We start from the raw sequence: 16,424 nt of genomic DNA, 5'->3' as shown, positions 1-16,424 counted from the left end.
ATATAGCGCATAAGACACAGACATTTTTTCAACAATGGGGAATTCAGCGTATTACAGGCATTCCACATTCTCCCACAGGCCAAGCCATTATCGAACGCACACATAGCGCTCTTAAAACTATGTTGCAAAACCAAAAAAGGGGGAGTCTAGGGTTAATCCCACAAGAGCATATAGCTAAAGCCTGTTATGTTTTGAATTTTTTAAATCATTGGACGGAGGATGGACCTCCTATACAAGGTCATTTTGGCTTACATAATGCTTCAAATTCTAATGAGAAAGCCCAAGTTATAGTAAAAAATTTACAAACAAATCAATGGGAAGGTCCTTTTCTGTTATTAACTTGGGGTAGAGGGTATGCTTGTGTTTCCACAGGTTCTGGCCCAAGATGGGTACCAGCTTGATGGATCAAGCCATCGTTATCTCAGTCATTGCCATCATCTGTGCCATGATGTCAGCTGCATCAATATGGATCCCGCCTCAACCCAAAACCAACATCTGGGTAACCTTGTCCAATCGCACAGGACAGGACACACTATGCCTGTCAACTGCTTCTCCAGAAAATCCTTTTACAACCTGTCTGGCTGGCCAACCTGTTGATGATTGGCCCGTCCCCTCAGATAAACAGATCATAATTCAGGGATTTGGTGATGTGTTTAACAATTGGGATGGTTGTGTTCCATATTTAGCATATGGTGGGATTGAACCACAGGAACTGGATTTATTAGGATCTGTAAAAATGGATTATTGTGTATACTTCAACTAAACAGGCAAATATGATATAAAACCGATTCAATGGTTAAATGCTACCATACCTGCATATAGAAATGCTAGTGCTTGGTGTAATTATATTTCTCCTAACATATCAAAGTCTAGCAATCGTCCACTTAAACTGCCTGCAGGATTATTTCTAATTTGTGAAGACCATGTAGCATTGGAAGGTTAACTTTGTGAACACTCAATACATCCATGATTATAACTCATAAGTTATGCCACCACAAATGCACTATACATGCCTTTAAAACTGATTGTAAAGATAATATGGAATCTTGGAGCCCTAGTGAAATTATAGCAGCATCTATATTTGCTCCAGGAGTAGGAACAGCGCAAGCGCTAACCACCTTGAATAAGCTTGGCTGCTGGCTTGCAAAACAAACTAATGCAACTTCATTAGCCCTGAGTGGACTACTGCTAGACGTTGATTCAATAAGACATGCTATGCTGAAGAATAGAGCTGCAATACATTTTTCTATTATTAGTGCAAGGTCATGGTTGTCAGGATTTTGATGGACTTTGTTGTATGAATCTGTCTGATCATTCTGAATCTATTCACAAAAGTATTGAAGACCTGCAAGGAGGAGTACAGAAACTACAACAAAGTGATGGTTTTAACATTTTCTGAAATCTTTTTGGTAGATTAGGTTTAACTGCATGGATAAAGAGCTTATTACAAATAGGTGTAGGGTGCTTATTCATTTTTATATGTATTCTGATCTGTATTCCATGTGTGTTAAAATGTGTGCAAACTATAACAGAGCATTGAAACAAGCCTTTTTTATATATATATAAAGAAGGGGGAGATGTGGGTATTTCTCGAGCTAGCTTGATGGCATCAGTGAGCAAAAACCAACCTTGGGAGAGAGACATAGTTATGCTTGTTGGAAGGAAGCCATGGGAGCAAGAAGAGAAACTTTAAGATACGGAGTTGTCTGCAGAGCTTGTGGCCTTGTAGATAAAGGGAGTTGCTAAGTTGCTGTGTCTGCAATAGAAAAAAGAGCTAGAATGGAAAATTACTGAGCATAGTTACAGGCTGATACGTCAGCCCGCTGTAAAGGTATAAAAGGCTAGCTTGATTTTAATAAAGTGTCTTCTTCGAGGTGTCTTTAAGGTGTCTTTGAGTCTTCGATCTGCTCTTGGAGTCCGTGCATCAATACGCCACAGATACACTGGTACAAGCATCTTCAAACGCTCCTTGAGACACTCTTTTAGATATGGAAATGTTTCTAATTTTCTCCTCTATTTAAAAAATATGCAAATTAATTTCAAATGTGTTGGAAAATTAAAAGTGTAAATGTGTCAAAGTCCTTATTTTGTACAGTACTTAAACTGATGTGCATTATTATGAAATGTGATGTAGAGCACTGAGGAAGGAAGATGAACGAACAGCTCTTACCTTCCCTTGGAACAGTGATTAAATTTTCTTCCTTTCTTCCCTCCCCTATCCTATTGTGACTAGGTTGGCATCTTGCTTTCAAATACTACAATATGTGGATTTCTCTTGTTGGAGCTATTCTGTTTTGCATTGTAATGTTTGTCATTAATTGATGGGTAGCACTTCTAACATACGTCATAGTCCTTGGACTCTATGTCACTTAGAAGAAACCAGGTATGTATAGGGTTTTCTTCTGGTTTTGGTGTGGGGAAGAAGGGGATAGAGGAAGGAAAAGGTCATGTTATTTAGAGAAAAATGAGAGAATTCTATTTGGATGACTAGTTCAAACTTCTGTTTCAGACTTTCCAGTTGTAATGAAATGCAGTTATGCCTGTATATTCATTGCTGTTTTCTTCCTCCTCCTCTGAGTATATCAAGATCCACCCAATTCAAATGTTTGCCCTTAGACATAAGCATTTGAATGAAAGTTAGAGAGAAAGGTGCGTATAAGAAGAGCTTGGGTTGCAATGCTGAAGGCACCAGAAAAGCATGTTTTGACAGGAAATGAAAGGGGATGCTCCTGTACTCTTCTGAATTGGAAATGTATTTGTGTAGCATTTGTGGGTTTTTTCAATAAACTATCCCTGTAGCTATGAACAATTTATATACTTTCTTCCTTCCCTTTAAGAACACTATATGATTATAAGTGCAACATGGAGCAGGATTGAGCCAAAGTGTTCCTGAAGTTAAAAACAAGGAAAAGGCAAAATCCTATGTTGTGAAGGTTATAAAGTACTTAAATAATATATCAATCGTAACTAGCAAAATTGGAACATATATGGGAACAACTAGAGAGGATACTAAGAGCTTTCATTTCCTCATAAAAATAATATTCTAAAAGGAACTGCATAATCTAGTCTGTCCTCTTTATTCCATCAAAAGTTATTCATTGAAAGGATTTGACTTAATTTAGACAATGCCTTGCAAGGTTACTTTACCTTTGCTGTCATTCAGAATAACTAAACATCTTATTTTTTTCCAAAATGTTAATTTTTTTAACTCTGAAGTTGACAGTCTTTGAAATGTTGGAAGCAACTCAGTTCTCTTTTTCCTCTCGTTTTCCTCTCCTTTTCTTATCTTTTTCCTCCTTTTTCTTCTTTAATATAAAATATCAAACTGTAACATCTATTGGACATCTTCTACAGAAATTTAATCTTTAAATAGAATTGCCTATTTAGTTGTAGGGTCTTTTAGCCATTTGGTGTTCAACATTCATTTTGTGATCCTGTAGTCTTATGTTGAACTGCTTTAAATAAAATATTGAAACTTCAAATCATCCCACAGATGTGAAATGGGGATCCTCAACACAAGCTTTGATTTATTTGAATGCACTACAGCATTCTATTCGTCTCTCAGGAGTGGAAGATCATGTGAAAAACTTCAGGTAACAGTTTATGAATGTATTAAGGACATAAGAAATTACTTCTGCTATGTAGCCAGTAGGGTATGGCTGTTTCCTATCATGGCTTCCATTAAATTGCCTGTTCACCTCCTATGGTTTGTAATAACGGGTTGTAATAACTTTTAATAGCACTATCTTAGCTTCTGGGCATATCTACATTAGTATTTTATTTCTGATCAGGAGTGCACTTGAGAAGCAAGTCTGTTTACTGCACTTCAGTTTGTATCATGAACTGGTGGTCTTGGGGCACGTAAATTGCATTCCTTTTTGATGAAACTAAATTGAAAGATTTGCTCCAAACTGCTAATGGGCATTCAGTCAATGTGATCAGGCTAAAACTGATCTAACCAAAAATCCCTGAAATATGTATAATACGTATGTTGTGTCCTCAACACTAGCTGATTCACGTTAGGGATATTCTTCTGCTGCAGTGCAGCAATGATAAACAGGCTACACTAGCAGTCTTCACACAACTGAAGGAGTGAACTGATTTTTTTCATTAGCCAACATGGCTGCCCAAGAAGTGTCCTAATGAAGTAGGTAATTGCCTATCCTATAGTATGTATGCTGCTTTTATGGAATGAGCTATTCCAGAGGAAAGGTGCTTCAAAAAAATTTAACAGAAGGTATTGATTACTTAAACTTTCCTCTAAATAGATAGAATCATAGATTGAACAGGACTTCACCAGGTGATCTTGTCCAACCATCCACTCAATTGGCTTAGTGCAGAGACATCTGCAAAGATAGAACCAACTTTGTTAGATCAGGATGCTCAGGACCACACCCAGTCAAGTTTTGAGTATTTTCAAGGATGGAGATTTTGCAGCTGCTCTAGGTAATCTTTCCCAGTGTTAGACCACCCTCATATTTTTTTTTTTCCTTAATGTTGGAATGTCCTACGTTATATCTTCAGTTACCCCTTATCTTTTTTTTTCCTGTGCACCTCCAGAAAGAGTCTGGCTCCATCGTATCTATAGCCTCCTATTAGATAACTAAAGACAATACTGAGATGCCTTCATTTGCCTTCTTAAGACTGAATTAACTTAGTTGTCACCCTTCCCTTGTACATCATGTGCTCTAGCCTCCAAATCTTGGTTGATCCTTTGTTGTTGACTCCTCTCTTTTCAAATTGGGTGGTTACCTACTACATGCTGTGTTGCAGCACCAACAAACAAGTAGGCTACAACAAAGCTTTACCATTGGTCAAATTCTACCATCTGTGCTGTATCTCCTTCCTCCAGAGGCCAGACCACACTACTCCTCCTCCATCCAACCTCCTCTCCCACAATCCTCAGGGCTATTTAACCACTTAGCAGGAATGAGCTACAGCTGCACATCATCCATGTCAATCAACCCACTGCCTGCGAGGCAAGGCCACAGCTGCATGTTATCAATGCTAATCAACCCACTGCCTTCATTCCTCTACAATTCTGCCCAAGCCTGGCATAGGGTTTATACTATTGACACTTAGTCGAGCAACTCATCCCTTGCATCTACAAGTCTAAGAAATGTCTTATTCTGTCATAGTTATGCTCAGTGTGCTAGCAAATGAATCTAGCTACTAAAATCTTCTGTTGTTTACAGAAGGGAATTTGCCTACTTAGAGCATAATTTAAGGAGTGAGTTTTAGGAGAGATTCTTGATACAGGTGCTATTTGCTGTCGAGGTTAAGTCCAGAATCCAGAACCTGGCAGCGATGGAGTATTTTTCAAAGAAAAGATTGATAATATTGCCTGTCATTTGGGGAAAATACACCAGTTCTGCCACCTAGCCTCTCTTGGAGGTGACTAAAATTAAACAAAACAAAAAATAGGACAGGTACTCACAATGTCTGTGTTGCATAGATACAGATATTTGAAGTAAGATGTCAGCCAATTATGATAGGTATCAGCACAACCCCAATGTATATTATAGTAAAACTGTAAATTACCAATATATTAATATGGATATTAATGAACTTTCCACTTCTGAAGAGCTGGATGTTGTAAGCATAAACTGCAAAACTTGAAGTCGAATTATGAAATTACTGTTCTTTCTGAAGTTCTAAGACTATGTGACATTAAAATCTCTCATTATTTACAAATATCCTACTATTACATCCAGTCATATTAATGGGGGGAAAAAAAAAAAAAAAAAGAGTCTGACTTAAGAAAAAAAAGAATCTCTGCTCTGATGCTTGGAATACCTCCTCCCTCTGCTTCTTCACTGACCTTGGTATCTACAGAATTGTTTCTCTCACACTTTTTCTCACTCTTCTTTCTCACAGCTGCTGTGCGGTGTTTTTTACCCTTTCTTAACCGTTATCACAGAGGCACTACCAGCTTCACTCATTGGCTCATCTTTGGGCTGCAGTGTGTCTGTTTTGGAGCTGACTGCAACTGTCTCTGTCTAACATGGGGGTAGCCCCTTTCCCTTCTCAGAGCCACCCCTTCCGCCCCACCTGGTACTGAAACCTTGCCACATAAACCCAATACAATAGCTTTTTGAGTTATAAACTTCTCTAATAATTTTCCAGAGGAGGTATAGATCTCCACATGAGCCAGTTAAAAGTACTCTGGCTTTAGGAGTACTTTTTTGTTACTCTTTTTTAGACTGACACTGATTTCTAACCCATGGCAAAAAATGTTTTGAATTGTAGAGGTACATCCTAAAACTAACTGGTTCTAGTATGGAAAATGAACTGCAGCTGTTGTAGGGACTGAGACAGATGGACAAATTACTTTTAGTGATTCTTATGGTTTAAAAAAAATTTTTCTGAAATGAATGAGACTGTATACTTCAACTTCTAAAATTTATTATAAAGATCAATTAATAATGAAATAATGGATGAATAATGAATGAATAATGAATAACTTATTTCACTTACAGTAGTTTGGTTGTTCCTTCTGAATGATAGCAATAAAAGCATATGGCTCCAGTTCTGTTGGACAGAGAATCTAAGCCAGAACATGTAAAAGGATGTGACTTAAAAGATGGGGTGTTGGGGCTCTTGCTGTATTGAATGATTATACTGAACTCTGAAGCAAGTGGAAAAATACTGAAGAAATAAGACGAGGTTACGGCCAGAACAGTGGGATGAAGAAAAAGGAGCAAATTGCAGATGTTTGCTCAAAAGCAAGGCCAACGGGACGTGATAAGAGGAGCTGGGAAACCGCAGAAAGGAGCCTACATGCCAGAACAAGCAGAAACAGAAATCTTCCCAGTAAACAATTGTTAACCAATCATACTATTATACGCTTGTAAAATAGCCAACCACATTATTGCACGCTTATAGAATGCCTTATAAAAGTCTACCTGGTTTGTACAATAAACGGATCAGATCTTGAACTCTGTGAGTATTTGAATCTGACTCCCGCTCGCCCGAAATGCCCGCAGCATCTGGTGACCCCCGACGTGATCCGATGAGGGTCGACAGGATCGGTTAAAAGTCAGGAAGATTCATTAAGGATCGTGTTACAAGCTGCGGAGCCGGCGAGGATCCTGCTGCCAGCGGAGAGAGAGCTGGGCGCCCGAAGAAAGGCGGAACGTGCACGGCTGACCGGTGAGTCAGGAAATTTAAGCAGGATGGGAATCACTGCATCAGTGGTGGAAAAAGCAACTGTAGACAGTTTGATGAAACTGGCAGAAAAAACTGAAACGCCAGTCTCACGGCAGGCAGTAGTTGATCTGCTATGTTGGAGTCGCCGCCGTGGTTACCTTGCTTCTACGCAAGATGTATATAATAATGAAACATGGAAGAAAGTAGGAGAGGACTTATGGGAATCTGTGCAAGTTGGGACTAAGGGGGTAAAGACTTTGGCTCGCACGTATCGAGCTGTAAGGGGTATGGTCGCGCAATTACCACCCTGGTGTCCTGAAAAGGAACAAGCGGCGAGCGGCGGCGTGCGGCCCGGCAGGCCCCGTCCCGGCCGCGGTTTCTCTCCGAGGCGGCACCCCCCCTCCACCCCCCCCCCCCGCTCCGATCGGCGCCATGGCAGTGCAAGCGGCCAAGCGAGCTAACATCTGGCTGCCCCCAGAGGTCAATCGGATCCTTTATATTCGGAACCTGCCGTATAAAATCACAGCGGAGGAAATGTATGATTTATTTGGGAAATACGGACCTATTCGACAAATCAGAGTTGGAAACTCTCCTGAAACAAGAGGAACAGCTTAAGCTTCTCAAGGAAAAATACGGACTTGATTACAAACCCCTCCCCCCCCCCAAAAAAAAAAAAAAAAAGAAAAAAGAAAGGAAAAAAAAAAGGAAAAAAAAAAAAAGAAAAAAGAAAAAAAAAAGAAAGAAAAAAAGAGAAAAAAAAAAAGAAAAAAGAAAAAAAAAAGAAAGAAAAAAGAAAAAAAAGAAAGGAAAAAAAAAAAGAAAAAAAAAAGAAAAAAGAAAAAAAAAGAAAGAAAAAAAAAGAGAAAAAAAAGAAAGAAAAAAGAAAAAAAAGAAAGAAAAAAGAAAAAAAAAAGAAAGAAAAAAAAAAGAAAAAAAAAAGAAAAAAAAAAAGGAAAAAAAAAAAAAAAGAAAAAAAAAAGGAAAAAAAGTGCTTCAGATGTCACCTACAAGAAATGCGTTTCTGCTTTGAACTAGCTTTTGAGCCTTTGGGAGTAAACTATACGGCTATAAATCAATCATATTGGGGTTGGTTAGATAAGAAGTATAATGACACGAATTTTGGCTTTAGTGATAACTGTACCTGGTGGAATACTACACTTGTTAAAAATATGTATTTTTTGCAACAGTTGATTTACCGTTTAAATGTATCAATTTATTTACCTCAACAAGAATTGAGGGTGGTTGAGGGATTTATTGAAACAAGGTCTGTCTATATTGTTGTTTGTTATTCTTTTGTTACTTTTAGTGCCTTGCCTTTTACAATGTTTTCAGAGCTGTGTGGAACGCAGTATTAATGCTGTATTTAAAAAGAAAGGGGGAGGTGTTGGGGCTCTTGCTGTATTGAATGATTATACTGAACTCTGAAGCAAGTGGAAAAATACTGAAGAAATAAGACGAGGTTACGGCCAGAACAGTGGGATGAAGAAAAAGGAGCAAATTGCAGATGTTTGCTCAAAAGCAAGGCCAACGGGACGTGATAAGAGGAGCTGGGAAACCGCAGAAAGGAGCCTACATGCCAGAACAAGCAGAAACAGAAATCTTCCCAGTAAACAATTGTTAACCAATCATACTATTATACGCTTGTAAAATAGCCAACCACATTATTGCACGCTTATAGAATGCCTTATAAAAGTCTACCTGGTTTGTACAATAAACGGATCAGATCTTGAACTCTGTGAGTATTTGAATCTGACTCCCGCTCGCCCGAAATGCCCGCAGCAATGGGGGAAGAAATTTATCCCTCTTAGTCTTGTCTAAATTCTGTTTCTGATCTTTTAAAATGTTTAAATATTCAGACTTAGTGGGATTATTAAGTTTGGAACCAATTAATCATACATATGCTGACAATTGTCAGATTGATCTTGTCCTAATTTAACATAATCTTCTAAAAGCAGATGATGGTATTACCTCTCCTATGAGGATTACAGTCTCGTGGCCTCTCTTTTTTACAAAGTAAGATAACAAAGCTCCAGAGGAAATTACTTCTAACCATTTTTCCCCCCTATCCACAGTTATTAGACCTCAGTGCTTAATTATGACAGGTGCTTCAAACTCACATCCAGCTTTGCTTCACCTTGTCTGTGCTTTCACCAAAAATGTGGGCTTGATGATCTGTGGCCATGTACATATGGTAAGTGTATTCTTTCTTTTTACTTAAAAATTACCTTGACTTTTTTACAAAACTGTCATTTTCTTCAAGTGAAAGACGTTAGTTTCCTGAGAAGTGCAAAAACTGTGATTTACTGGTGGGATCCACTCATGCAGGGGTCACCACCTTTGCAGTTAGGTGTGCTACACCTTTAAGGAAGCTAATATGGCAGTTAACATAAACATCAGGATGTTGTGCTTTGCATCACTTTTTATCCACTTCTAAATGAAAGTCCTGCAGTAGAAGTTGTGTTTTAGGATATGCGTATGTATGGTATGGGAGGAAACAGCAAAATTAGTATCTTCGATCATTTGATATTTAAATGCTTTGGAAGACTTGTAGGAGTAAAGTGAATACTGGAATACAATCTGGGCCTTTTTCTGTCCTTGTGTCATTCAGTCTTGTGCTCTCTCATACATTGGACAGAGCAGTCAGTCAAAATGACAGCAGTATACAGCTAACTGTCTAAGTTAGTGCTATCTTCTCTGAAAGAAAACATTTTTCTTTCTGCAATAGATGGAATTGCATTTCTATCTCATACAAGTTACCACAAAGACTGGGATTTATCATAAGCAAATACATGGACACTTGATTAGTTTTGTATGAATGAGGAAACTTGGACTCTCAAAAATCACAGCAGAAACTTGTAAATTGTGGCTTTAATCTTTAGTTGAAACACAGAGTCAAATCTTAAGGTAGCTTTCTCCAAAGCTGTAAGACTCACTGCAATACACGGAGACACAGAACGGTTGAAACTGGAACATGAAACAGACTAGAAGCAGAAATATTTTGGACTGGTCTTAATCAAGCTGCAGATCTCAAACTTTCATCTGGATATTTTCCCACATCATAGAATCATAGAATGGTTTGGGTTGGAAGGGACCTTAAAGATCATCTAGTTCCAACCCCCCTACCATGGGCAGGGACACCTTCCACTAGACCAGGTTGCTCAAAGCCCCATCCAACCTGTCCTTGAACACTTCCAATGATGGGGCATCCACAGCTTCTCTGGGCAACTTGTTCCAGTGCTTCACCACCCTCATTGTAAAGAACGTCTTCCTAATATCTAATCTAAATCTATCCTCTTTTAGCTTAAAGCCATTCCCCCTTGTCCTATTACTTACATACCCTTGTAAAAAGTCCCTCACCAGCTTTCTTGTAGGCCCATTGGTAAAACAATGTAAAAATAAATAGTCATATAAAGTGGTAATGCAATTTAAAATCTTGGAAATTTGAGGGGATGTCATGGTTGAACCCCAGCCAGCAACTAAGTACCATGCAGCTGCTCACTCACTCCCCAACCCCCACCCTGGTGGGATGGGGAGGAGAATCAGAAATAGGTAAAACCCATGGGTTGATATAAGAACAGCTTAATAACTGAAATAAAGTAAAATAATAACAACAACAATTGTAATGAAGGAGAGAGAGAGAGAGAGAAATAAAATCCAAGGGAAAAAAGCAAGTGATGCACAATACAATTGCTCACCACCTGCTGACTGATGCCCAGCCAGTCCCTGAGCAGCAATCGTCCCTCCCGGCCAACTCCCCCCAGTTTATATACTGAGCATGATGTTCTATGGTATGGAATTTCCCTTTGGCTAGTTTAGGTCAGCTGTCCTGGCTCTGCTCCCTCCCAGCTTCTTGTGCACCTCCTCACTGGCAGAGCACGGGACACTAAAAAGTCCTTGATTTAGAGTAAGCACTACTTAGCAACAACTACAACATCAGTGTTATCAACATTATTCTCATACTAAATCCAAAACACAGCACTGTACCAGCTACTAAGATGAAAATTAACTCTATCCCAGCCAAAACCAAGACAGGGATTTTGATAGCTGTGTGGAAGCTAGAAGTCCAGGGAAGAAGTGTAGGTAACTAAGTCAAATTACTGGGTTTGTAGGAAACATAAGAGACTAAGCCAGTTCTAAATCTCCCTTGATGGTAAATAGAACACAGTGGTAGTCTTAATGTCTCAGGCAGTTGTTGCTTTTTGCTCCTCTAACCTGCTTCCACAGTCTGATCTTGGATTAGCAATGCAGACTTCATGTTGTGCTTCTATATGTTGTACTGAATCTCACAATAAATAGTTTTCATAGAGCTGCAGTAGAGGCACTACTGTGACAAAGGCTTTCTGAAATAGCAGTAGGAGGGAGCAGTAGTAGGATTATGTATAAATGTAGGCAAATGCAGTTTCAGTACAGCTTGAAACAAATACTCCCATAAAACCTAATATTAAGTCATCTTATATCCATGTATGTTTTGTTACAGAGCCCTTTTCTTCTAGACTTATGTTATGCTTTGGAGGACAAATTTATGCCACAAGCTAGTGAAGTGGTTGTGCTCTGCAGGAACAAGAATGTTTAAGGTTGAGGAACCCTTATCCTAAAAATGAGAATGTGGTCCACTCTTTATTGTTGTTGTTAATGAGTGATATTTCATTGGGTTGGGTTCTTTTTGACAGTGGAAAACATGTTTTGAGGTCCTTCAAGTTTTATTTGGATTCTAGCAGTGAAATAAAACATTCTGCTTTATTATGACTGATGCTTATATTTCTTGTTCCCTCTCCCCCTTCATTTCCTTCTTTTGAAAGGGTTCTAAGAGGCAAGCAGCGAAGGAACGGTTAAGTAATCTGACCAAGTACCAACAAAGGCTTATTAAAAACAAAACAAAGTCCTTCTATGCACCAGTGCATGCAGAGGACTTGAGGGAAGGAGGACAGTATTTAATGCAGGTACACCTGTGTTGTGGTTTAACCCTGGACGGCAAACAAGCACCATGCAGCCGCTTGCTCACTCCCCATCACCCAGAGGGATGGGGAATCAGAAAGGAATGTAAAACTCAAGGGTTGAGATAAGAACAATTTAATAGGCAAAACAAAAGCCACGTACGCAAGCAAAGCAAAACAAGGAATTAATTCACTACTTTCCATCAGCAGACAGGTATTTGGCCATCTCCAGGAAAGCAGGGCTACATCATGCCTAAAGGTTACTTCGGAAAACAAATGCCATAATGCTGGATGCTCCCCCCCCCCCCCCCCCTTCTTCCCCCAGTTTATATACTCAGCATGATGTCATATGGTACAGAATACCTCTTTGGCTAGTTTGGGTCAGCTGTCCTGGCTATGTCCCCTCCCAATTTCCCATGCCTCCCCAGCCCTATGGCTGGCAGGGCCCAAGAAACTGAAAAGACCTTGACTTAGTAAAATATTACCCAGCAACAACTGAAACCGTGAGTATGCTATCAACATTGTTCTCACACCACAACATTGTTCTCACACCAAATCCAAAACACAGCACTGCACCAGCTACTAAGAAGAAAATTAACTCTATCCCAGCTGAAACCAGGACAACCTGTTTCATGTTTGTTTGGGTTTTTTTAATGGAAGTGGTGAGGATGGACATAAAAAAATTAAATGTTTTTATACTTTGCATGTTGAAGTGTTTCCATTATGCAAAGTTATCCTAAAACTTTGAAAGATACTTGTATGCTTAAAAAAAAAAAAAAAAAAAGAAAACTATTTTTTAAAAGTAAGTTACTGAAACAACTAATTTGTGTTCTCCTTAGGCTGCTGGTCTGGGTAGAATGAGACCCAACACCCTTGTTCTTGGATTTAAGAGAAACTGGAGAAAAGCTGACATTAGAGATGTTGAGACCTATATAAATTTTTTCCAGTAAGCAGAAAATGCAGAAATGTGGATAATTCTTATTACCAAATGAACAAAAATGAAACATAAGTAAAAGAATTTTTATTTCAGGAAGATCAGTTACACAAGCTTTCTTCTAATTGCTTTCAGATGCTTTCTAGTTTTCCACATTGCTGATCCAACAATCTTCAATCCAGTGTTTTTTTCTGATATGGAAATTAATAAGTAGCTGTTTTACAGTTTGAACAGAGTAAATTTCTATTTAATAACCCTTTCTGCATCTAGAGAGCATTGTGGCAGCAGATTGAGATTTAAGAGTTACAGTCATTGAGGATTAAGTCTAGAAAATGAATCGACCGTTATGTTAACTTTTCATCTTCTAGTTAAACCAGTAAAATATTCTGTTGGATTTGTGTGGCAAGGTTTTGGTAGTGGGGGGGCTACAGGGGTGGCTTCTGTGAGAATCTGCTAGAAGCTTCCCGTATGTCTGATAGAGCCAGTGCCAGCTGGCTCCAAGACGGACCTGCTGCTGGCCAAGGCCAAGCTGATCAGCAACAGTGGTATTGCCTCTGTGATAACATATTTAAGAAGGGGGGGGAAATACTGCAACTGCAGAGAGAGGAGTGAGAATATGAGAGCAACAACTCCACAAACACCAAGGTCAGTGAAGAAGGAGGGAGAGGAGGTGCTCCAGGTACCGGAGCAGAGATTCCCCTGCAGCCCATGATGAAGCAAGCTGTCCCCCTGCAGCCCATGGAGGTTAATGGTGGAGCAGATATCCACCTGCAGCCCATGGAGGACCCCATGCCAGAGCAGGTGGATGCCTGAAGGAGGCTGTGATCCCATGGGAAGCCTGCACTGGAGCAGGCTCCTGGCAGGCCTTGTGACCCTGCGGGGGACCCACATTGGAGCAGTCTGTTCCTGAAGGACTGCACCCCATGGAAGGGACCCACGCTGGAGCAGTTCATGAAGAACCACAGCCCATGAGAAGGATTCACGTTGAAGTTGTTCATGGAGAACTTGTCTCCTGTGGAGGGACCCCATGCTGGAGCAGGGGAAAAGTGTGAGGAGTCCTCCCCCTGAGAAGAAAGGAGCAGCAGAGACAACGGGATGAACTGACTGCAACCCCCATTGCCCCATTCCCCTGCACCACTCAGGGGGAGGAGGTAGAGAAAATCAGAAGTGAAGTTAAGCCCAGGAAGAAGGAAAGGGTAAGGGGAAAGTGTTTTAAGGTTTAGGTTTTATTTCTCATTACCCTAGTCTGATTTGATTGGTAATAAATTAAACTAATTTACCCAAGTTGAGTCTGTTTTGCCTGTGACAGTAATTGGTGAGTGATCTCTCCCTGTCCTTATCTCAACCCATGAACTTTTTGTTACCTTTTCTTTCCCCTGTCCAGCTGAGGAGGAGTGTAAGGGACAAAAATAAGTTGACCTGGTAGAGTAACAAGACTGAATTGGCAGAACTGTTAGTGTACAGATAAGCGGCCAAATTTGGCAGTGAAACCGCAAGTGTGTGAACAGCTCATAATGAGCAACTGCTTTGCTACATGTAGACAAATTCCCAGGTGCTCTGCTGTATGTAGGCACATTCCAGGGCAGAACTTGGGTAGATAAGCAATTGTATATAACCAGCACTTATGTATGCAATAAACGATCTCACTTCTTCACTGACTTGGGGTCCGTGCCTTCATATGCCACAGAGGGGAGTGACAGAGTGGCTTGGTGGGCACCTGGCATCCAGCCAGGGTCAACCCACTACAAATTTTTATTGTAAATGATACACAGCACTGGACACCCAAAGTAATACAGTAGCCAACAAGCAGATGGGAAAGGAAATCCCAGTGTAATTTGTCAGTTGTGAAGGTCCAACCAGTTCTGATTGAAAAAATTAATATAATATCTTTCACTACTAACATATTTAAGAAAAACAAAACTTGCTTCTCACACTTGCACTTATACAGAGATTATTTTGTTGTTGTGATATGCTACTTAAATTGTTTTAGTTGTGCTTTACCCTTGTTGGTTACCATGCCTTTAAAAGAAAGAAGGGAAGAAGGATTACAGGTAGAGATTAAAACAAACCAAACTGGGATTAGAAGGGAAAAAAAACCCCAAAACCTCTCCCACCACCACTACCACCACCCCAGGTCCTTAAGAAAAATGCAGGACTCCCAAAGGCAGTGAAAAATAAGGGGAAAATTTGGTTAATTTTTCTTTGTGTGGAGGGGATCCACACCCACCCCCATATTGATTTGTAATGGCTTGTGCTGGAAGAACTCTTAGGGCCATAAAGTCATGTGGCTCTCCATATCCACAACAGAAAAACCTCAGGATGTAGCAACTATAGGTCAAGCATATTTTTGAAGTTTGAATTTTTAAAATTTCTGAAGAGCACAATAGGAACACATCTCATCTGCAGAGATTTAAAAAATTAAAGAATGTTTTAAAAATGTTAACTGATGGGAAAAAGATTTTTATTCCTATACCATAGTCAATTTTTATTGCATTTATTATGGAATATGTTGATACTTTGAACATTTCTCATCAAGTCTTACTACTTTTAAAGAATAGCGTTTAATGACGGAAATCTTGTGGTATTTCTGTCTGAGGAAAGGACATGGGATTTCTCGGAATCATTTATCTGATTTCAGAGGGCTGGAGCACCTCTTCTATGAAGACAGGCTGAGACAGTTGGGGTTGTTCAGCTTGGAGAAGAGAAGGCTCCAGGGAGACCTTATTGCGTCCTTCCAGTACATAAAGGGGGCTTATGGGAAAGGTGGAGAGGGGCTTTCTACAAGGGCATGCAGTGATAGGACAAGGGGAAAATGGCTTTAAACTGAAAGAGGGGAGATTTAGATTAGCTATTAGGAAGAAATTCTTTACTATGAGGGTGGTGAAGCACTGGCACAGGTTGCCCAGAGAGTTGTGGATGCCCCATCATTGGAAGTGTTCAAGGACAGGTTGGATGGAGCTTTGAGCAACCTGGTCTAGTGGAAGGTGTCCCTGCCCATGGCAGGGGGCCTGGAACTAGATCAGGAGTCCTCAAACTTTTTAAACAGGGGGCCGGCACGCGGATGAAGTGGCAGGCAGTCATCTGCGACTGCTTGGTTTCCCCCCTCAACCCCCAGCGGGGGGGGGGGGGGGGCGGGGGGGTTCTGTAAGTACCGGGGGCCATATTGAGGACCCTGGGGGGCCGTATCCAGCCCGTGGATCGTAGTTTAAGGACCCCTGAACTAGATGATCTTTAAGGTCCCTTCCAACCCAAACCATTCTATGATAAATGAATTATAGTTGTTTTAATGAGGTATGTATATTTAAAGTGCTGATGATTAATGGCTAATGCAAACTGGATTATATGACTAAGTTCATATTTTTATCTTTTAAATCTTGATTTTTCTGTCCTTCCTTTTCCTCAGACTT

General features: G+C 40.0%; 1 pseudogene; it reads left to right on the top strand.

Moving 5' to 3' along the window:
* The first annotated feature begins 385 nt into the window (after positions 1–385).
* Positions 386–16,424, top strand: part of LOC129734895 (solute carrier family 12 member 2-like) — a 31,495-nt pseudogene continuing 15,456 nt past the window's right edge.

Source organism: Falco cherrug (assembly GCF_023634085.1).
Source record: "Falco cherrug isolate bFalChe1 chromosome W unlocalized genomic scaffold, bFalChe1.pri SUPER_W_unloc_1, whole genome shotgun sequence".
NCBI classification, from domain to species: domain Eukaryota; kingdom Metazoa; phylum Chordata; class Aves; order Falconiformes; family Falconidae; genus Falco; species Falco cherrug.
This window is presented reverse-complemented; position numbering and strand designations above follow the sequence as displayed.